The sequence below is a fragment of the Chionomys nivalis genome, chromosome 10 (genome assembly GCF_950005125.1).
Source record: "Chionomys nivalis chromosome 10, mChiNiv1.1, whole genome shotgun sequence".
Taxonomy (NCBI): Eukaryota; Metazoa; Chordata; class Mammalia; order Rodentia; family Cricetidae; genus Chionomys; species Chionomys nivalis.
Window position 1 is genome coordinate 17,981,103 of NC_080095.1, and position 23,244 is coordinate 18,004,346.

The 23,244-nt window shown below is 43.0% G+C and overlaps 1 long non-coding RNA gene and 1 other non-coding gene across 9 annotated transcripts in view; both read right to left on the minus strand.

Moving 5' to 3' along the window:
• Positions 1-21,608, minus strand: part of LOC130883126 (uncharacterized) — a 51,914-nt gene extending 30,306 nt beyond the window's left edge. For 3 of the 8 annotated variants that reach the window (XR_009057879.1, XR_009057880.1, XR_009057878.1), the window contains exons 1-6: positions 20,057-21,608; positions 17,783-17,920; positions 14,490-14,578; positions 11,327-11,388; positions 8,442-8,512; positions 6,580-6,685 (exon numbers count right to left, since the gene is read on the minus strand). This is a non-coding gene — a long non-coding RNA (uncharacterized LOC130883126). The remainder of the gene's footprint in view (positions 1-6,579; positions 6,686-8,441; positions 8,513-11,326; positions 11,389-14,489; positions 14,579-17,782; positions 17,921-20,056) is intronic. The other 5 variants (XR_009057874.1, XR_009057872.1, XR_009057873.1 and 2 more) reach the window with 4 other exon arrangements.
• On the minus strand, positions 2,665-2,735 carry LOC130883190 (small nucleolar RNA SNORD113/SNORD114 family). The gene has a single exon (XR_009057899.1). It is a non-coding gene; the product is annotated as a small nucleolar RNA SNORD113/SNORD114 family (small nucleolar RNA).
• Positions 21,609-23,244: the final 1,636 nt, after the last annotated feature.

A 23,244-nucleotide genomic window follows, 5' to 3' on the forward strand; every position in this document is an offset into this window, starting at 1 on the left:
CAAACCGAGTCTTCCCACACTCTTCCCCATGAAAACAGTAGCTGCCTTAGCTTCCCAGCGGTCCTTGGAACTTCGGAGTCTAGTTAAGTTCTTGCTGACATGCTCCAAGATCACTGGCCTAGGTTTGAATGCTTTCTTCATTCATTTAAAGCATCCTTTGCTCACCCACAGAAAACAACAACAACAACAAAATCAACAGACAATAAGTCCCAACAATAACAAGCACGATATTGTCAATCTAAAACTGATGGCTTCCTCTTTCTACAGTGAACGTCCATGTGACAGGGATGGTTAGCTTTCCTTAACCTTAGCAATCCTGTGCTTATTAGACCAATGCTGGTTCCTATTTACTGAACTTTCTGTATTTTAACTACAGTTCAATAAACAAGCATGAATTCCCCATCCACTCTCTCCTTAATCATGAAGAACAATGCTATCAATTTCTCAGGACTCAGTGTTCCTGTGTGAAGGGCTATCAATCAGATTTAATAAATTTATGCTGGAATTGATTGCTTTAAATGTATTCGCAATAGTACATAAATTCTGCGATCTCATGAGGAGGCCACAAACAGCTGTGTTTTGTCCTTGATTATTTAAATATTTATGTATTTAAATATCTGCCTAGTTGTATTAATTTACTTACAGTGAAACAACACAGACTTATGAAACTAAATAGCTAAAGAACAAAATTGAAAATGTTTCTAACTTTAATGAGATTTACTAAACAACTAAACAGGTGTCTATCCTTTTTACTTGTTAGGAATGTGTGTGTGTGTTATGTGTCTTTATCTGTGTGTGTCTTTGTGTGTATATGTGTGCCTTTTTGTGTGTGCTTTGTGTATGGTGTGGTGTGTATGTCTGTGTCTGTTGTGTGTCTTTGCTGTATGTGTCATGGGCTATGTGTTTATGTCTTTGTTTGTGTGTATCTTTGTTAGTGTGTGTGTGTCTCTGTATATCTTTGTCTGTGTGCGTCTTTGTGTGCATGTGTGTCTTTGTTTGCATGTGTGTATTTTAATGTGTTGTGTATGTCTTTGTCTGTATCCATCTGTGTGTGTCTCTGTCCATGTGTGTGTGTCTGACAGTATGTGTGTTATTGTGTATGTCTTTGTATGTGTTGTGTCTTTGCATGTGGGTCTTTGTCCACGTGTGTCTTTGCCTCTGTGTGTGTCTTTGCCTTTATGTGTGTCTTTGTGTGCGTGTGTGTCCTGTCATGTGTATTTGCCTGGGTGTATGTATGTGTGTCTTGTATGTGCCTTTGTGTGGGTATCTTTTTTTGTATGTGTTGTGTGCGTGTCTTTGTCTACGGGTGTCTGTCTGTATGTGTGTGTCCTATGTCCTTGTGTGTGTTGTATATGTTTTTGTCTGTGTATCTTTGTGTGTGTGTCTTTTTCTGTGTATGTCTTTGTCTCTGTGTGGGTTTTTCGAGACAGGGTTTCTCTGTAGCTTTGGAGCCTGTCCTGGAACTAGCTCTTGTAGACCAGGCTGGCCTCGAACTCACAGAGATCCACCTGCCTCTTCCTCCCAAGTGCTGGGATTACAGGCGTGCGCCACCACCGCCCGGCAGTGAATGTGTCTTTGTGTGTGTTGTGTGTCTTTGTTTGTCTTTGTGTATGTCTTTTTGACTGTGTGTGTGTCTTTGTCTGTGTGTGTCTTTGTAAGTATATGTCTTGTGTACATCTCTGTGCATGTCTTTGTTGTATGCTTCTTTGCCTGTGTGTGTTTTTGCCCATGTGTATGTGTCATTGTGTGTATCTTTGTTGTATTATGCATTTGACTGTGTGTCCCTGCTTGTATATGTCTTTGTTGTATGTGTGTTTGCCTGTGTGTCTCTGCCTGTGTATGTCTTTGTCTGTATGTGTCTTTATATGTGTGTCATGTGTGTGACTTTTTGTGTGTATGTGTGTCTTTGTCTATGTGTATTTCTTGTGTATGTTTTTGTATGCATGTAAGTCTTTCTGTGCGCATGTGTGTCTGTCTATGTGTGTTGTGTGTGTATCTTTTGTTGTGTGCCTCTTTGCCTGTGTGTGTGTATTTGTGTGTTTTTGCCTGGCACATGTGTCTTTGTCTGTATGTATATGTCTTCTGTGTCTTTGTGTGTGTCTTTGTTGTGTGTGTCTTTTGTGTGTATCTTTGCCTGTGTGCATGTGTCTTTATATGTGTGTATCTTGTGTGTCTTTGTCTCTATGTGTATTTTTGTGTGTGTGTGTCTTTGTATGTATATGCATCTTGTGAGTGTCTTTTTCTATGTGTGTGTCTCTTTTTGTATGTGTCTTATTTGTATCTTTGTCTGTGTGTGTCTTTACCTGTATGCAGTTGTCTGTCTCTGTGTCTTTGCCTATATTTGTGTGTCATTGTGTGTGTGTTCGTTTGTGTGTCTATGTGTGTCTGTTTGTGTTGTGTGCGTTTTTGTCTATGTGTGCCTTTGTGTATGTGTCTTTGGCTGCATGTTTGTGTGCCTTGCATGTGTCTCTGTCTATGTGTATGTTTCTTTGGGTGTGTATGTCTTTGTCTGTGTGTAGGTGCATGCTGTAGCACACATGGGGAGATCAGAAGAAAACCTCGGGAACAGTTCTCTTCTTTCCACCATGTGGACTGGGATTGAACTCAGGCTCTCGGGCTTGGCAGCAAGTGCCTTAACCCACTGAGTCATCTCACCAGCCTCCGATGGACCTCAGAGTTACAGGGTTAATCAAAATCATTGATTCAGACACCCCAGAATTCTCATCATGGGTCAAGGATTGGTTGTCTTTGGATTAGTTAGTCCTACCTTTGTTTACCAGCTCCCTCATTTATTGAGTCATGACTACAAAGTCAATAACCATAAAACGTGAACCTGAAATCAAGCTCCTGGCATTGCACTGAGATAGACCTGATAGCTTATTTTCTGTGGGACTGAGCCACTCTCGTGGCAGTGAAGAGGACATGTGATTATTCAGCTCCCTCACTTCTTGTCAATCCCTCTTGGGAACCTTCCTTGCTCTTCTTAAATTTGTCTGACTTTTGAACAGTCAGTGTGGTAGGCAACCTCCAAGATGATGGCCAGGTCTACAGCTTATGGCACATAGCCTGTGTGATCTGTTCACATTGTGGATCATGGCTGTCTATGTGACCAGTAGAACAAAATGGAAGTGTTGGTTTGTGCCTCAGGGAGTTAGGCTGTGTGATACATGAAGGACCTACCTAATTCTGTCCTGTACTGATGGCTCAGGGGAAATTAGTTGCCATGTTGTAAGGATTCTCACTGAGGAAGGCTTCATGTGGAGAGGAAGTATGATCCCCAGCGACAGACAGCCATGGACATGAGCCTTGCAGGCAGATCAGACACACACACACACACGTGCGCACATGCACACGCACATACACAGAGACACAGAGACATACCCAGACACACATACATACACACAAACACATATACACACACAGCCAAACAACTACTTTGCCTAGCATCTCGTTGTAAGTTGACAAGACACCACACAGAAACCCCTGAATTCTGGCTTCATGGGAACTGTGAGACTAGTGTGTTTCATGCTGTAGCCATGAAATCACAGGATGCGGAACTCATGCCAGAGCTCTCAACAGCCACGGCTGAGTATCCTGCTTCCGACTTGTATGGTATAAGTGTTGCAAGTTTGGAATTTTTTTTCAACTTTTGGAATATTTTCACAAACATAATGAAATATCTTCCAGGACAGGAACCAAAAGCTACGGAGAAACCCTGTCTCGAAAAATCCAAAAAAAAAAAAAAAATTACCCCAAAAGAAGTAAGATTCATTTGTCACCTAGTCACCTTACACGCGTGACCGAAAGGACGTCTTTACAGTATTTCAGTGGATCCGCCCGTATTTTGACTATAACCGTCACGAGGACACGTGTGGAATCTTCCACATGCGCCAAAAGTCAATGCTCAGTAAGTTTCAGATTTAAGAACACTTTCTGATGTTTCAGATTAGGGGAACTAAACGTGAACAACCATGAACCACACTCCAATCGCAGCAAGGACGTTAGCACTGCCTGCCGCCCTCATTCTGCACGCTCCCACCTCAGTGAGTTCTGGGTCCAGGCATTCATCACTGACTGAGCGTTTAAACTACTAAGGCCGCAAAACAAATCTTAATACTGAAAAATTCTGAGAACAAACAAAAGCCGTCCATGATTAGCGGAGTTAGGGATGCTGAATCTTATTAACGACAAACTCTGGGCGATTCCCTCTGCTGCTCCCATATCCATTCTTTTATTTTATTCATAGGCAAACATCTATCCCCTTGATGTAATTTAGGAGTGAACAAGCTACTGACAGAATAAAGATGACGAGCCGGCCAGCTAATGCATGAAACATGGGGCCTCTCGGAGCACTGTTTCAGGGTAGACCCATGGCAATGCACAATCAGGTCCCTTGAAAAAGACAAATGAGGCTAAGGTGTCCGTGGGTAGCAGCACACCGTCTTAATGACTGCATTTGTTTCCCTTGTGCGGGGAGCTGAAGTTTAGTTTCTGTTGTATGAAACATTAAAGAGGACCTGAGTCAGTGCGTAAGAAGTAGAGTTATTTTGGAGCCCATAACAATGGGGATGTAAGAGTCACCAAGTTTGGATTAGTCGCCCAATCCCTCATGAGTCAGCCCATGAAAAGGTTTAAGTCTGTGGGCTCCATTCTTTGGAGAGTGTATGTGTCACAGAGCAGAAACACCTTCCACTCTCCACAGAGTGAGAATGCCACAGCTGACGTTCAGCGAAGATGGAGATCCTGGCTTCCACCTGTGTGGTGAAGGGACTCAAGGACTTTTGTACTTGTACATTCAATAGCTTAGGCGTAGGTGGTTTATTGCTAACTTGTGTCAAAGGCATAAACGACCAACATATAAATAAAATCAGAAGATGTGGTGGAGGCCCAGGCACAGAAATGAACTAAAACTTGTAGTTAATATGATTCAATCCAACAAAAGTCAGTTAAAGATGGAGGGCTTTGATTAATCACTAACGAGTCTAAATTAATCAGATCTTTGGCCTGGCAAGATGATAAGTGGATAGAAGTACTTGCTGAGAAAGCCGCAGGCCTGAGTTCTACTACCACACACTACCATGAAAAGGAGAGAATCAACTTCCAAATAGCTGTCCACAGACCTACATACATGCACAATGGTGTGTGCACACCCACACCACAACAATAATAAAATGAAAATTTTCTATTCAAATTTTTGTGTTATAAAACTTGCTCCTAACTGTACCCGGGTCTACATCCCTTAAGTAATCAGCTGAGATGTAAGATCATTCTTTTACTCAATTTTAAGGGTACATCAAAAGGAAAGTTGAGACACTGGACCAAACATTAGCTGTAATCATAGGCACAGTGATCACAGACACAGTGGACAAGGTCCTTTTTAAGAGAATGGCCTTTGGTGGACAGAATTAGATCAGTAAAGCTTATAGTATACAAAGAAGTCTCCCATGCTTAGCCTTTTTTCAATTAGACAATTATTCAAACAATCATTTTCCTACACATAATTTATTTCTTGTCTAAATAAAGCCAGTGGCCAGCTATCAACACAATCCAAACAGCAATGCCGTGGTTCACAGCACAGGATGTGCCCTTCAGGGCCGTGGTCAGACAGACTGCATCTATGTGTATTAGGAGGGTTGGAAAGGAACAACGAGTAATAATGCTTCTTTCCTTCTTTTCTTTTTCTATTTTTGCCAAATTGGCCATCTTTATTCGCTCTTGTGCTCGCCCCATTATAATAAAATAATTCAAAGAAGGGATGAGCGGAGGCCCAAATCATTGCGCTCATTTTGTGCAAGAAGCACACCTCACAGCAGAAATGAGGGGGGTGGGGGATTTTCTTTTTCTGACATTTCCCCGAGTTACAGTGGAGTCAAAACTCTTGTATTCGGACACCCTGGAAAGCTCACTGCTCTACAAGGCTATTGATATATTTTCTCCGCTTGCTCGCTATTCATGCATTGATGTGCTAAGCTATGCACATATCTATGTGTACACATGATAAATGAACAAATCAGAAGGCCCAAGTGCAACATCACTGGACAATGCATTGCTTTGTCAAGTGCCCATTCTCCACTTATTAATGAATCTGGTCACTTTCCCCCAAAATGTGTATCCTTTTTTTACATTCAAGCCAGTCAGTGTTCTGACACCACTTCATCTCTGTGTTCACCATGCACCCTTTGCCTGGACGCTCCATGGTCTTACTATGCAACTAGAATAGGCAGATCATTTTGCCCATTGTCCCGCACCCTTTCTCCTTAAGAAATTAACAGCCTGAGTACTATCAGTAAAAAAGTACATCAGTGAATTGCAGCAAGAACAAAGAAAATAGAATATCAAGCAAGCCTGAAAATGAATGATCTGGCACCTACCTTCTTCTATTGGATTTTACTGGCGCTAAATCACATTAATTAAAGCCCCCTAGTCTGAGCACATTCCCATCCACGCTTTTGATGCCCACCACTGGCCTTAGTTGGTTTTACATATGAATTACATCCATTCATTACTTTGGGAAGATGCAAGCAACACCCATAAGCCAACCTCCGAACCCAAGAACATAAAATTTGAGCTATTACTCACATTAATCTCTTCTTTCCTTACCCACAGAGGTAAAAACTGAGACCTTTGATGTTCCAGGATGATTCAGTTGGAGGGGGCGCATCCACTTGCTGAAGTCAAGCATGAACTTTCAAAAGAAAGAAAAAGCCTAGAGTTAGATTGCTAGTGTGTACTTACACACAATGGGGCTCAGGAAAGTTTCATGTGTGTATCAGATATTCTAACAATAATTCTGTCCCTATTACCGACACTCATCCCCCACTCCAAGCCCTGCTGCTGGTTCCATTCTAGACCTCTCTCTCTTTTTTTTTTTGTCTTTAGATTCTACATGAGAGAAAAAGCAGGGCCAGCATTACAGACAGCGTTCTTTCTGTTGACCCACACCTGTTCTTAGTCCATTACGTACTTACAAAACTGTTTATGTTTTTAACCTTTCTCCTTAGCACAAACAACATCTAGCCACCTCCTACCACTCTTAAAAGTGTCCGCGGGGACACCTTGATGCACCTGTGCATATGAGTCTGTGTGTCTAGGAGTATTGCATGCCCCAGAGGGGCAGTGGGTTTTATTGGTAGAGCGTAAGGGAACCCAGCATTAAAAATGACTAGCAGCTGTTGCTTCGCACTGTCATTTCCTAACTGACCATAGTTGACATTTCTATATTTTCCTCACAAACTCCTACAATCCTGATTCAGGAGCCACTGGGGCCCATGAATGAGCCAAATGTCACACTGGCCTGCATTATTATCAGGAACTCTACCCCCACCCCAGACCTGCCAACTATGTGTGTTTCCAATAGACCTCGGTTTACTGTTTATTCACGAGTATTGACACATCCACCAGAAGTACTCATTATTGGTCTGTGCTCAATGCATTTTCCTCACTATGTATCTGTACATTACTATTTCTGCATAATTTATTGATTTTTTTCATTCAGAGTTTCTCTTAGTGCCCATGAATCATGGGAATGCAAAACCAAAATCTTTCACTAACATAGCAAGCAATTTCCAGGCTCATGTCCTCAGAGTAGGTCAATAAGATTACTTCTTAATTAGACCTAAAGTCTGATCATATAGATTAATCAATCACATTGCTTCCTGCCACTCTGGTGCTCACAATTATTTGTTCAACTGCTTCCTAAAGACAGTGGAGCCAAGGAGTGCACCCCAGACTCCAGAGCTAGAGACCCAGAGATAATACACGGCATCTTGCTGGGGTCCCTCTGCAGAATATTTAAAAACTTAGATCAGATCATCTCCTGAAAGGCAAACTTTCTACAAACACAAAAACAGAAGAGAATTTTAGAGGGGCCGTGTGCGTCAACACAACGGCCCCCAGCCCGAGCGCAGCAGGAGCCGGGCTATGCTCAAATCACTAAATCTCGGTCCCCACCAGCAACTGATGCCTGGCAGATTTGTTCACTTTTATTTTGTTTTGCTTTTATAATTGAAAGATGAAATTGTGCACATTGAGTGCACACATTATGTTTTCAAGGACTTAAGCACCACCGAATGACTAATTCTAGCTAGTTAAGGTTTGCATTACCTGATTGTCACAGCTGTGCTAAAAACCCTTCACATCCCTCTGAAAATGTCATCCTGATTTTTTTTTGTTGCTTTTGTTTTTTTTGTTTTGCTTTGTTTTCTTTCATGCAGCTATTTGGTTTTGGATTGAAGCCCTTTTTTAAATAATACAAGATCTCATTATGTAGCCCAGGATGGCACCAAACTCAAAGCAGTCCTTCTGCCTCAGTCTCCCAGGTGCTAGAATGATTGGTGTGAGCCATCATGCCTCGCTAACTTTTTATTTCGTGTCTGTTGGCAGCTGTCATTCATCCTCTTGATGTGAGCCCATGGATGGCATAGCCACTCAACACTACTTACCTGAGTCCCTTTCTTCCTGCCCCACAGAGGCTCAGGATCTTCCAGGTACCACGAGGAGAGCATCATTGAGCCTGTAGAGTAAAAGCCCTTAATAAGTTGCAATAATCTTTATCTAAAGAGTGACGAACATTTTAGAAGCAATTAACATGTTTGATATAAATTTTGGAGAATTTGAATTTTAAAAAAATACAGGTTTGGGGCTGGAGAGATGACTTAATAGTTAAGAGCACTTTCTGCTCTTCCAGAGGCCCTGGGTTCAATTCCCAGCACCCACATGGCTGCTTACAACTGTTTGTAACTCTAGTTCCAGGGAATTTGACACTCTCAGACAGACAAATGTGTGCATAAAATAAAAAAATAATAATTAAAGTAAAAATACAGGTTTTAGGAAATTCAGGCAGTAATAGAGCCTTGGGCCCTCTTCCTGATACCTTAGTCTCTGCGAACCAAATCAAGTAAAACCACAGTGTTTACACATGCCCATGAGTAGTCAAAGAATGACTCTTATCTAATTTATTGGCCTCTTCAATCAATAATTTATGAGATACGATTTATAATGCCCCATATGCAGATCCTAGTCTATAATGTGTATATGCAAGCATATGCAGACTGATTGAATAAAAAAAAGATAAAGCACATGCTGAAGAGTTCGTGCAAGTCCTTTGACTCCTCTCTCAATAGTTAAGACAGGTTCAATTCAAAATAAGTCCTGAAAGGGGCAGTGTCCACATATGATTCCACCAGGGGCCGTTACCTTCCTGCAAGATCTGAATTGGAAATTACGTTATATTGTTTGGATATTCCTGTAGGCTGTAGCTCTTTGTCAAAACCATCAAATCTAGTGTGATTTATGCTTTAAACATGCATTTTAGATATACGCTAAAAATAATCATAATTCTGAAACTGCTGAGAATTCTGATTCCTTTCCTCCCAATCTAGAAGAGTAACAGGAATTTGAAAACAAAGAAAATTGCTTTTTTTCCGCTCTGTGTCACAACTCTAAAATGTATCATTGTGGCTAAGTAAATAGTGTAATAAATAAGTAAATAAAGCTGATCAATCGACACACTTATTCAAAAATTAATAGCTACATTGGGAATTTTAAACGGAGATCACATCTACGTTAAAACATTGACCGTCCACCTGCTCAGTGCGGCTAGTGGCCACTCTCCTGGAAAGTGCATGTCTATGGAATAACACCCCAAAATGTTATTGATTGATTTTTTGATTGATTGATAGATTGATTGCATAATCAGTCTATCTCTTTCTAACTTCCTCTCTCTCCTTTCTTCCCCACCCCTCCAGGATGTCACGATAGAGTCCAGGCTAACCTTGAACACACATTCCTCCCATCTAAGGTTCCTGTCAATATTACTGGCGTCACTACCCTGGTGTTACTAACCAGGTGTCACTACACTAATATTCTTTTTCTTTATTTTTGTTTTTAGAGAATGTCTTTCTTTTTAGCCCATGATAGTCTCAACCCCCTGCCTTAGCAATCCTAGAATTACAGGCATGAGCTGCTATGCCGGGCTCTCGGTTAACCTTCTCGATAATACAGGGAGTCCATATTCGTCACAAGCCTATCATTATCCCCTTTCCCCTTAATTTGTCTATTTTTCAAAGTTGATACAAGAAGCTATTATGAACATGATCAGTGGATTAAACCAACTGTGGTGTAAAGGAATGTGAGTACGGAAATGCTAGTAACAATATGGCCTTAGTCTGTGTAAACAAATAAAGTGGTCTTACTATGTGTTAATAAATAGATAATGTGGTCTTACTATGTGTAAATAAATAGAGTGGTCTTTGTGTAAATAAATAAAGTGGTCTTATTATGTGTAAATAAAGTGGTCTTACTATGTGTTAATAGATAATGTGGTCTTACTATGTGTAAATAAATAGAGTGGTCTTACTATGTGTTAATAAATAGATAATGTTGTCTTACTATGTGTAAATAAATAAAGTGGTCTTACTATGTGTAAATAAATAAAGTGGTCTTACTATGTGTAAATAAATAAAGTGGTCTTACTATGTGTTAATAGATAATGTCTTACTATGTGTAAATAAATAAAGTAGTCTTAGTATGTGTAAATAAATAAAGTGGTCTTACTATGTGTAAATAAATAAAGTGATCTTACTATGTGTTAATAGATAATGTCTTACTATGTGTAAATAAATAAAGCAGTCTTACTATGTGTTAATAGATGTCTTACTATGTGTAAATAAAGTGGTCTTACTATGTGTTAATAGATTATGTGGTCTTACTATGTGTAAATAAAGTGGTCTTACTATGTGTTACTAAATAATGTCTTACTATGTATAAATAAAGTGGTCTTACTCTTACTATGTAATCTTACTATGTGTAAATAAATAAAGTGGTCTTATTATGTGTTAATTGATAATGTGGTCTTACTATGTGTTAATAGAAAATGTGGTCTTACTATGTGTAAATAAAGTGGTCTTACTCTGTGTGAATAAATAAAGTGGTCTTAATATGTGTTAAAAGATAATGTGGTCTCACTATGTGTAAGTAAATAATGTGGTCTTACTATGTGTAAATAAATAAAAGTAGTCTTACTATGTGTTAATGGAATTGAGTTGTGTTGAAGTGGATTGAGATCTTTCATTTATGGATTACACTTCTGTTGATCTAAATTAATCAGAAATCATCATATTATCACTTTGTGGCACAGGTAGACTCAGTGTTATCGTGTGGGGCTGGGGATGAAGCCCAGAACCTTGCCTACAATAGGCAAGTATTCTCTAACTGAGCTCCATTTCCAGCTGTTTGTATCCACTAATCATTTGTGGAAATCATTTTATAATATAAAGCATATACTCGAAACAATCACTTAATACACCACTAGCAAATCTGACAATACCTTTGTGGTTCTTGTCCATTAAGATATATAAATCTTCAATATTAGAGACAGGCTCACATGGACTATAGAATACAAAGTCAAGGAAATGTTTAAAAGTTAATGAAAGAAATAAATACATGAACCAAATATTTTTAGAAGTAAAATGCAGCTGTATAGCTCTATATTAATTATAATACTTCTTTTAGCACGTTCAACCATTAGACTACAATTAATATCCATTAATTTAAATTATGTATTTTTATCTCTCTTTAGAATTCTTAAAACTCCCATGAGCCAATCACCTAATACAACTAGCCATGGACGGTTATTTAAATCTAAATTAATTCAAAAAAATAAGCAAAAGAAAGCCTTTACTCTTCATACCCACATCTCAGTGTACAACATTCCTGCAAGGCTAAAGACCACCGCATGTCATGGAAGCAATCACCAGACCTTCTCCTCTCTGTACAGAGATCCATGGGGCAGGGCTGGGGCCTGCTGTTTATCCTAAAACAGCCTGGGTCTTTTCCTAAGGAACTTAGACAGACAGGTCAAGAGCTTGAATCTCAACACCTTCATCCCTAGCTCACGCTGACTCTCTTGCATTTGATTTGATCATACCTCTCTCTTTTTTTAAAAAAAAAATGTCTTCATTATTTATTGTGTGTCCATGTGTGTGTGTGTCTGTGTGTGTATGTGTGATGTGCTGCGTGCAGGTGCCATTGGAGGCCAGAAGAGGGATTTTGGTCCCCTGGAACTAGAGTTACAAGTAATTACGAGCGGCCTGACACAGGTGCTGGGATCTGTCCAGGAAGCTCTCCTAACCACTGAGCAATCTCTCCAGCCCTGTGATTTGGTCCCTTCTAAGAAAACGTTAGCGAGCAAGCGCCTTCCACTTCTTACGCGGGGCAATGCCTTTCATCTCCTTCTTCTCACTCCTAGCTCAAAGAATAAACAGCCTAGAACTTTACTTATGCTCGAATGTCTAAACAAATCATGTAATATACACAATAAAACCCAAAACAGCTGGCTCAGAGAATGGGCCATGCAGGCTGTAGTTATGGTGGCTAGGAGCACATTAGAGAATCACAATCCTCTCATGCTCAGACCATTTGCATCACCAATCCATGTTTTGGGCTTTCCATTCTTTAATGCGTTTATGTAATTATTTACTTTTAGTGCTAAAATTAGCTTCCAACGCACCACCTTGTTTGCATGGTTATAAGCATACTGGCTAATTCCTTAATCAAAATATTTTTTAAGGACTTTTGATGTATATAATTTGGATCATAATTCTAGGGTGATAAGTGTTTTATCTTACTTTAATTTGACTTTTAGGTCTCTGTCGAGGGAGAATCTATAAAGTCTAGTCCTGCCATGATGGGACTTCATGGAGAGCCTTGGCCTGGAGAGTTTCCTACGGAAGGGCTAGGAGATGGCTTTAGGCGAGCTGGTAGACTCATGGGGCAAGTCAGCAGGCAGCACTTGCCCATTGGGAAATGGCTACCAGCAGGTGAATGGAGAAGATATTTGGCTCTAACACCTTTAAGATCTGGGTCACTGAGCCTACTTCTGGTCCAAGGAAGTTAAACTCATGTTCAAAATGAAAGCTGAGGCAACATAAAATGGATTTTTAAAAATTCAAGGGCATTGTATCCTCTTTGCTTTATTCTTGCCCTCTCTTAGTTTAATTGCTGGTTATTTTTCATTCACTTGATTACTTGTTTATGAATTCCCTTGAACAACTCTCTAAAGACTTTAAACCGTGAAGACAGGGCCTGGAGAAGTGGCTCAGAGTTTACAACACTTGTTACTTCTGCAGAGGACCTGGATTCCGTTCCCAGCACCCATATGGTGGTTCACAAACATCAGTAGCTCCATTTTGGGGATCAAATATCCTCCACTGACTTCCATGGGCGCCAGGCATGCATATGATATAAATACGTATATGCAGGCAAAACGCTCATGCACATAAAATAAATTTTAAAGTTGTTTCAAAACATGATGGCATCAACGCTCATATTTTATGTACCTTTTATCTCCAAATAAGAGTAAAAGTTCCTCACAAATATTACATGATTGAATAAACTCCAATGCACTCATTCTATGTAATGGAAAACAGTTATTGGAAACATGCAAGCTGGGTCAGTTTTCAGACTCATCCTTACGTGGAATTGATGAAGCTTAATAGTTGTCTAATATTAGTCTCCTTAGTCTGAGGTTGGACCACTTGGGTTTTGTTTTCAGATTTAAAAAAAAAATCATGAAGCAACATATGTGAGTCTTAGCTAACAACTAGAAACCACCAACTGCCCCTCCAAATGCAGAAGGCTATCGTAGCTAAACTGGTATGTGTCTAGGCAGTGCACACAAGCTCACAGTGGACAAAGCTGAGGCACTTTGGCTCTGATGCCTCTCCAACTGGGAGAACTGAGTGATCATCCTCTCGGGTCATGATGTCATATATTCATTAGCCCATTGGTTTTGTTTCAGAAGTGAATCAACATTTTTAATATAACCATAACCATGCATGAACACATCATCCTCACAACAATAAAAAAATGTTACACATAACATATGCAATGCATATGGCATGTGTGTGTACCTATGCACATACATACTTCCTGTGTAATATGTGTGCTCGTTTTGTGCAGGTGCACATGTATGTGCATGCATGTTGAGGCCAGAGAACAAAAGAGTATTCTTCCTCAATCACTGTCCATGTTGTTTTGTGAAATGGAGTCTCTCACTGGCCTGGAGCTCCCCAAGTAGGCAAGGGTGACTAGCCAGAGAACCTCAGAGCTTGTCCTGTCTCTGCCTCTCCAGGACTGAGATTATAAGCATGCCACCATGCCTAGTTTTTGCATGTGGGCACTAGGACATTGAAGACAGGCCCTCGTGCTTGTAGGGCAAGCACGTTACCAATTAAGCTGTCACCCTAGCCTGAGATATTCCATTTTTCTTTGCTATTTTCCACATAGGGAACAGCCAACTATATAATTTCGAATTTGGTAATTATTATGCCTAATTGGATTAATTACCCTTGTTTCATGACTCTCTCATCACTGACTAGTGCTTTGGCCATCTTTGATTTTATTTACAAACTCAATCATGTTTAATAATGCAACAAATACCCATCAGCCAAAATCCCAAGTTCAAAATAACAAAAGGAGCCATTACTCACATTGTTGGTCAATGGCTCATTGCCCACAGTGGTCACTGCCAAGGTCTCAACCAGCAGACTAGGTCTCCATTCATATTACGGCCTCCACTCTGTGGAACACAAGGCAGATATTACAAAGTAGGAAGACCTGCTTCATGGCCATTAGTGAGCAAGGCAGCTAATCTTAGTCTCAGATCATGATACTGGCCCAAGCAGGTATTCATTTTCATTCATTCATTCATTCATTCATTCATTCATTCATAGTTATTGTTTCAATAAATATGCATTGATTGACCACCAAAAAAAAGCAACTCTTTTTCTACAAACATTGATCCCTGCACTTCCTGTCCACAAAGGAAACAACAGACCCTCTTTCACACAGACCTAGGTACAGAGTTGGAAACACAACCATTTTGGCTCCAGATACAATCTCATCATTATTGCCTGTTCATTTTCCCCATGGTTTTTATACATTTTTAAATACAATAAACACAGAGGAACTGAGCACTAATGTGGAGCAGATAGCTCAGTATACCCACATGATTCTTAACACACAGAAGCAAGGTTTTAAAAGGGCTACAATTACACAACAATAGATAAACATGTTGGGGGCCACTCTTAGGCTCCTGTCATTGTGTCCTCACACATGCATTTAAAGCATTTTAACCACAGACCAAGGACACTTAAAGGCACCAACCAACCCAGGACCATTGACCGTTCTGCACACCCTAGTGCCTTCTTACTCACAGGCCAACAGTTGGCTGGGTTTTCTCTCTTAATAATGTCAGCCAAACTCAGAGCAGAATGGTGGTTAGCAGAGGTCAGTGGGTGTGAAGAACAGGAGCTGGTCAGACAGTACAACTTGTTTTTGTAAGAACATTGAGTTCTCAATGGACAATGTACACAGCAGCAAGTCTAGTTAACAGAAATGTATATTTAAAATTAACACAGAAGGTCCATCTTAAATATTCTCCTCCCACACATGAGCAGGACAGTGTGTGGAGTATTGGACACAAACAGCAGACATCGAAGCTTAAATACATACAATTTCGATCTGTCAATTAACTTATCTTAAAACAGGACAGAAAACAACACCTCATGGTTGGTCTACATAAACTGGTCTTTAATTTTACGCATAATTAATTGAAGTTATGCATAATTTGTTTTGTACATGACTTTACATCATTCCTTATTACTTCCTAAAGTATCAGGACTGCCACCTGTCCAGAGTGGCCATGTGAGGGTCCCAGAATGGAAGGAAATGGTTGCTGGGCCCTTACACTCATGAGGTTAGCAGACCTGGATCAGTCTTGATGTTTATTTGAAGGACCCTCATAGCTGCTGGATTCAAGGCATGAGGACATTATTTCATGTTCTTTTAATTTTTTTTAAATATTTATTTATTATGTATACAATATTCTGTCTATATATATGCCCGAAGACCAGAAGAGGCCACCAGACCTCACTACAGATGGTTGTGAGCCACCATGTGGTTGCTGGGAATTGAACTCAGGACCTTTGGAAGAGCAGGCAATGCTCTTAACCGCTGAGCCATCTCTCCAGCCCCCATGTTCTTTTAATTTTTAATAAAAAAAATTAACAGCCCCCAATCATTCTGAGCTCTTTTTATATGTTACCCACGGGTGATGTGTTAGTCCCAGTATTTGGTTCGCAGCCCACACGTCCTCAGGCCTTATACATATCTTATTTTACTTACTATGAGGCTCACTTAGGACTAACTACACACAGCCCCACCCTCTTGCCCCCAGTGTACAGCTGGTTACCCATTTTAACCAATGGTTCTTCCCTCCTCCTTTTATACAAATAACATTTAAACACATGTATGTTCTTAAAATATATTTTTTAAAGAGTCTGCGATCCGCTGAAGGCACGCAGCTTGACTTTAGGACATGCCCACCCAGAGTTGGTGACAGGACTTTAACCCAGATTCTGACACACATGTGCTGCTTCTGCTTACAATCACAGTCGTGAGGACAGAGTGGCCAACAGAAATCTCCACTGATACCCACCCGCAAAGTCAGCCTCAACTTCTAGCTAGCTGGGTGACATCAAGATAATTAAGGACCCTCTCTGTGCTATGTTCCCCCGACCACAAGACATCCATAGCACTGGCCCCTGAGCAAAGTTAATCATTCTCTTCAAAGCCAGAGAGAAGCCCCTCCCACGACATCACTGAGCCCCTTGTCCAAATCTTTGCTCCCGCAGCTGCCGAGCGATGGTGACAGACAGACAAACCAGGTTCCACCCCAGCAGGCACTCATGAGCTGTGTGACTGCAGAGACGTGACCTGGTCTCTCTGTCTTAGGCCCAGGACTCGTAGGATTTGTAGAGTGAGGACAGCATCACCTTCCTGGGTCCAACAGGGTGAAGGACTACCGACCGACCGACCGATGGACCAGGTGGACTCACGGGTGGACTGACAGACCAATCCTCAAAGCAACGGCCGCCCTGTGCATACTCTGACCGCCAGCCCCACCCCACACACCTATCTGCTCCAACAGTCTCCTAAAGGTTAAACAATCAAACTCACTCTGTGTTCAGGCCTAGCCATAGGTTTCAGGAGGAATGGCTCTTAGGCCAGACATAATTGGCAGCTGTTCCTTTGTGGTCACGATATCATAGTTAAAAGAAGAAATCCACCCAAAGGGATGCGTTTTTGAAAGTCAAAACAGTGTAGGAAATGAACTGTTCTCTGGGAGTAATCTGTGCTATCAGACTTGCTGTTTTGATTTGTTAGTATTTGTTTTTCTTTAGACGGGGTCTCCTAAAACCCAGGCTGGCCTGAGGATGGCTTTGAACTTCTGATCTCTCTGCTTCCACCACTGGAGTGCTTGGAATAGAGGACTGGGCCGCCACACTTACTATTGTGCAGTGTTGAGGGTTTCAAACTCAGGGCTGCCCAAATGCTAAAAAAGCACTCTTCAAAATGAGCCCTGAATTGCCAAGAAATCCTTGAATTTTAAATTATTCCCCTCTTGACCAAAGGGGGCGCTCACTGACCAAGTCAAGCCAATTCCACACCCTGCTCCCAGCTCCCAGCTCCCTGCTCCCAGCTCCCTGCTCCCAGCTCCCAGCTCCCTGCTCCCAGCTCCCAGCATGGGGCCTCAGGTGGTATAAAAGTCCCCCTGTGGGCCCCAGGGGGTGACAGCACAGTTCATCCCGCACCCAGCACAGAATACGCACGGCACACCACACGAGAGCATACATTATTTTCACTTCATTCCTACAACAGTCCTGTCAATTAGACATAATAGTCATAATTAGCCAATAGTTACTGAATGCAGACACTGTACCGAGCCCCGAGCAGCCAGCTGTGCACACGCGGACACTCCCCGGGTGTGGATATGACTAGGCACCAGACATCCTCGCTCCCGTTCTGTTCCAGGTCTAGATGCTGAGAATAGGGCAAAATCTTCTGAGAATGGTCAGCCCTGTGGGGGAAGGCAGAAAAGGAGAACACTCAGACTTAATAAGCACAAAGTGTGGGGCTGACATAGTAACTCGAACCGTGGGGGCAAAGAAAGCAGCTCTCAGGGGAGAGAGCACCACTGAGATGGTCATACTGGCACAAAGATACCAGAAGTCCTAATTTATTCATTGGCAAACTGAGCCCCAGAGAGGTTAAGTGACTGGCAAGTGGTCACACAGCAGGGAAGAAGCAAAATGAGGCAGTGGATGCCCCAAGTGGCTGATGATTCTTACCAAAGATATTAAATCCTATCTCAGTGGTTATGATTAAAACACCTTTTGGGGACAGAAGGGTTTCAGGCACCTCAACTGGCTTCGAATCGCTATGTGGTCAAGGGTGAACTTGAACATCTGATCTCCCTGCTTCCACCTTCTCAGTACTGAGATCACAGGTCTGTAACCTCATCCAGTTTTTCATGGTGCTGGAGGTCAAACTCGGGGCTTTGGAAATGCTAGGGGAGCATGCTACATCCCAGCCCCCCCTTTTTGTGCATTTTAAGAGTTCAGTTCACTGCATTTTATATATATATTTTTAAACTGCGTATATATGAATTTGTAGTTGCTTGCAGAATCCAGAAGGGGGTGGTGAATCTATTTGAGGCTGGAGCAATTAATTGTATGTGGCCTGATGAGGGTTCTGGGCACTGAACTTGGCTTCTCTGGAAAAGCAGTAAGCACTCTCAACTGTACCATCTTCCAGCCCCTCAAGTAGCTTTAAATGCCTGTTAATACGGCCAGGTATTACGGTGCACGTCTTTGATCCCAGCACTCAGGAAGTAGAAGCAGGTGGATCTCTGTGAATTTGAGACCAACATGCTCTACCTAACAAGTTCTAGGACAGTCATGGCTACGTGGTAAAACCCTGTTTCAAAAGAAATAATAATAATAACAATAATAATAAGAACACTAATAGGTGCTTTTGGTATTCTGTGTTACAACTGGGTAAACTGAGGCACTAGGGTTGCGGCACTAGGGTTAAGGCACACACAGAGTGCTTGCTGGCAGAGCCTGGCTGAGCCTGGCCCATGTGCAGCTTTGCAAAACCTAGCTGCTAGGACGGAAGCCCGTTCTGCTGAGAGGCCATTCCCAGTCCCTGTGCTCCCTGCCTCGCACCCCCTCGGGCTGGGTAGCCATTTTTACACCTACTCCATTAGCATTCAGTCAGAATAAAAAATGCAGGAAACCCCACTTGCTCGTTTTTCCCACGGGATGCCAGAGTACGCGTGGCCCCTGCTTGTGTGATAATTACAGATAGAATGTACTTGAGAAGATGTTGCTTAGAAAATAAACTACGATTCGATTGGATAAGAAGTTTAGCCCCAAAGGTGCTCCTGACACGAGGGAGTGCTGAGGAACACACGGATTTCTTTTCAGGCGTGGCCATAGAGGAAAGGCAGTCTGTCAGAAGTGTGGGTTTGAGAGAAAAAAAGGAGGCTGGGTCTGCATCTGCCCCCTTATATGACTTTTAGGACAGTCTTTTTCGCATCTCTAACCCTCAGTTTCTTCTCCTTTTGATTGACAGTGGAAAATGCCATCATGGAGGGTGGCTGTGATGATCTTGCATAGATAAAAGCACACCAAGTTCAAGAGGAGGGCTGAGCGTGAGGCCAGGGCTCTGGCTTAGTCATCCAGGAGAGCCGGTGGAGAGGCAGCAGCCTGCTGTTCCCCAGCACACGTGAAAGCAGCAGGGACTGAGAGCTGCCAGTGAGCAGCCCCAGCACCATAGCTGGAACTGGGTCCTCGTGACCTGGTCGGCCACCTGTTATCTCAGAACCACCTGAGTCAATCGATCCACTCGGAGGCTGCACAGAACGCAGGAGCTTCACCAGCAGACTGCAAAGAGGGAACTTCTCCTGGAAGAGCCAGGAAGCCTTTGATCTTGGTGAGAAACTGCCTTCTTCTATCTCCTCCATCTATGGGTCTCCTATCTATAGGGAAGCTTGCTGGCCTGTGTTATCCATGCCCCCATCCCTCTGGCATTTATCATCCATACAGCCGCCTTGCTAGGCACTCACGTATATTCATGCTGGAACCTACTCATCCATCAGAACGACCCTCCATCCTTCCACTTCTCTCTTTTGCAAAGGGATCATACAAACCTGGGTCGGAGCCCCGGGTCCTGCTTACTAGCCGATCTTGGGCAAATCCTCGACCCTCTCATCATCCTCTTATCTGTAAAATAATGAGCAATCAGATATAGCTAGGACGGAGAAGTAAAAGGGAGGTGGGCTGTCTAGTGTTTGGTCTCAGCAATTTGTTATGAAATGTTTGCATTTTCTTGTTTCTGCTACTGGGCTGGGAGGGATGCAGAGAGGAAAAAACACTGCGTTTTGCATGGCATGTGGAGCTGATGTTTGAGAATTACCTGGGATGTTTTGGCTGTGGCCTGGGTACCTTGGGGAGTGGTCTGTCCTGGACACACAGCAGAGAGTGCCACCTAGTGGACCAGCACCCGGTGGGGGGTCCCGGGACCCTAGCCCCCTGGGCTACAGGCTGCCCTTGTTGAGATGTAATACACGCTCTGTCTAAATCACTCAGGGGCCCTGGCCTGCCAGGCGCCTTTTGTTTTGTGGATGATGGCCAGCTCTGTCTTGTCTATCCAGTCCAACTCTTTCAGAGGTTTCCGTGAAAAACCGATAATTCAAATAACAGCTGCTGGCTGCCGTGTCTAATTTTTGTTTGATATGGGGCTGGGGGATATGTGTGTACCTGTCTCCAATTTGCCTGACAGCCCTTGGAGGTACCCAGAATTGGGCCCATTTTCAGGGAGAAAACTGAGGCTCACTAAATTTGTACTTGGTTAAAGCACTGAATTTCAAGCTGTACTTACCTTTGAGAACCCCACAGGCCCCTTGAAAGTGCAGCAAGTACTTTGGACAGAGATCTGAATAAGCCAATCATAAAAGAAATTTATGAGTCCGTCAGGAAGATTTGGACACTGCATAGAGGTTAGATGGCAGGAAAGAAAAGTCATTAAGTGGTTAATTGTGATAATAGTATTACACGTATTTTTATAAAAATCGGGGTAATGGATAGCATCTTTATGTTTTTATGACGGGGCAGCCGCTTTTCAGAGATAAATATTCAAAGATGCACAGAAGAGACAATGTGATCTCTAGAATTAGCCTCAAAACAGTCCGAGGCTGGGGACTGGGGCGGTGGGGAGCAAGGGAGGGTCCAGAGCTCAGAAGCAGCAGAGGGATAGATGGATTTGGTGGGCACTGCATCTAGATGATGAAATTTAAAAAAAAAAAAAAAAAAAGCTAAAACTGCGGTGTTTAAGAGCACATTGCTTTCTCTGCTTGCGTTGTCTGAAAAATCTCCATAATAAATGCTGGCTTTCTTTTTTAGCAACAAGTGAAAATGAAGGCTAGGCAGTAAGAAGTGGGGTCTAGGGACACCCAAAGCTCAGAGGGGGCTTTGGGTCTCTAAGTTCAGTCTAGCAGAATGTTGTGGGGCTGGCTCACAGATATCTCCGAGTGGTGGGAGGACTGAAGAAACACTTACTACAAATTGGGTGGACAAAAGGGTAAGTGCCAGTGCTGGGGGTACACTGAGGAACAGGCACCCACCAGATGCACACCATCTAGCTCCCTACTGGGCTGCTTGCACCCCCAGACCCTCCAGACCCCCACTAGATGCACACCATTTAGCTCTCTGCTGGTCTGCTTGCACCCCCAGACCCTCCAGACCCCCACCAGAGTCACACCATCTAGCTCTCTGCTGGCCTACTGGCACCCCCAGACCCTCCAGACCCCCACCAGATGCACACCATTCAGATGCACGCCATCTAGCTCCCTGCTGGCCCGCTTGCACCCCCAGACTCTCCCCTAGCTCTAAAGATCCCCAGCATCTCTCCTGAAGGCAGAAACAGCAGCCTGCGTGCCCTCCTGCTGGGATGCTGTGATAGTTTAGTTAAGAGAACGGCACTGTCACCTGTCACACACAGTGAGTAACCAGCTCAGCCACACTGTCTAGTTTTCTATTTTGTTTTATTTTTAATTAAGCCTCTTTGGAAAGATAAGAATTGACGCTTTTCTCCCTCAAACTGCTTGCCAAGCTGTCACAGCTGCTTTCTTCCACACTCTCTTTGCTCTCACTCATAGGACAGTAAACTGACTCACCTTGAAACCCCAAAACTGCCTGGTCCACCCCCCCACTGTTCCCAGAGCCCCCACTTTCCTGAACCTCCTGCAACAGCCACAGGCTCTGGCCCCATCTTTGCTCTTCCCTTGGGTTTCCTGGGCGCCTGGCCACTGCGCACTCCCTGCAAGCTTTCTCCCTCATCTTTCATTCCTCACTCTGGGAAGCAGACACCGGACAGCTCCGACCCTCAGCAGCTTGCCCGCCGCAGCCCCCCGTCCGCATTACAGCGCAGATCCTGTGAGGGAAAGGGGCCGCCTGAAGCCACCCTGGGACACTGTCGCCCCCCTGCCAGCCTGCTTCCTCTGCATCTGCTGCAATTAAAGCGCCGCTGCAGAAATCCAAAACACAGGTCCCTCCTCTTCTTGCCTCCCCCTCCTCATTTAAGAATGCAAAAACTTGTAGCCCAGGCAGCCCCCTTGTGGCACTTGGGGGCGCCACAGACTCTTGGCTAGTGTCTGAAGATTTGGGACCATTTCCACTGCACCCTGAGTTGACACAAATCTTAAGAGGTTCAACTCCTATCCAAAGCAGAACTTTGCTCTCTGCTCCTTTGTAGGAGTCACCTCTCCCCTCCCCTCTTCTCTCCCCATCTGCATCACCCTCTGTAGGAAGGGGAGCAGCCTGAGTTCTCCTGTTCAACACAGCTCTGACAAGCAAACAGGTGTCTGACAACAGCAGCCATCACCAGAAAAGATTATGGGAGTGGGATCATCTCTTAAAATGATGCTTGGTGCCTCTCTCTACCACATAGGAGTGGAATTGTCTCTTAGAATGATGTTTGCTTTCTATTTCTCTCACACAGATGGCAAATTGAGATGAGAAAATGTTCAGGGTCCCAGTTTATATCTGAGGAAGGGGCTTGGGGTCCCCCCCACCATAAGTGGTCAGTGTAGGGCACTTCCCTGAGATGAGGGGGTTGCATTAGGAGGTCTCTGTTCCCAGCTCTCAGCCCCAGACACTTAGAGATGACACTTTGCACCAGGAAGCTCACCAGAACCCGGGAACATTTGGATCTCTCTAGCTCGCCATCCACCCAAACAAATCCTAGCCCCCACTATGTCTGCAATTTGATTAAAGATAAGTAGGGGCCCTCTCCTCATCAGGTTAATAATATCATTTTCACAAGCCTCTTCTTATAGGT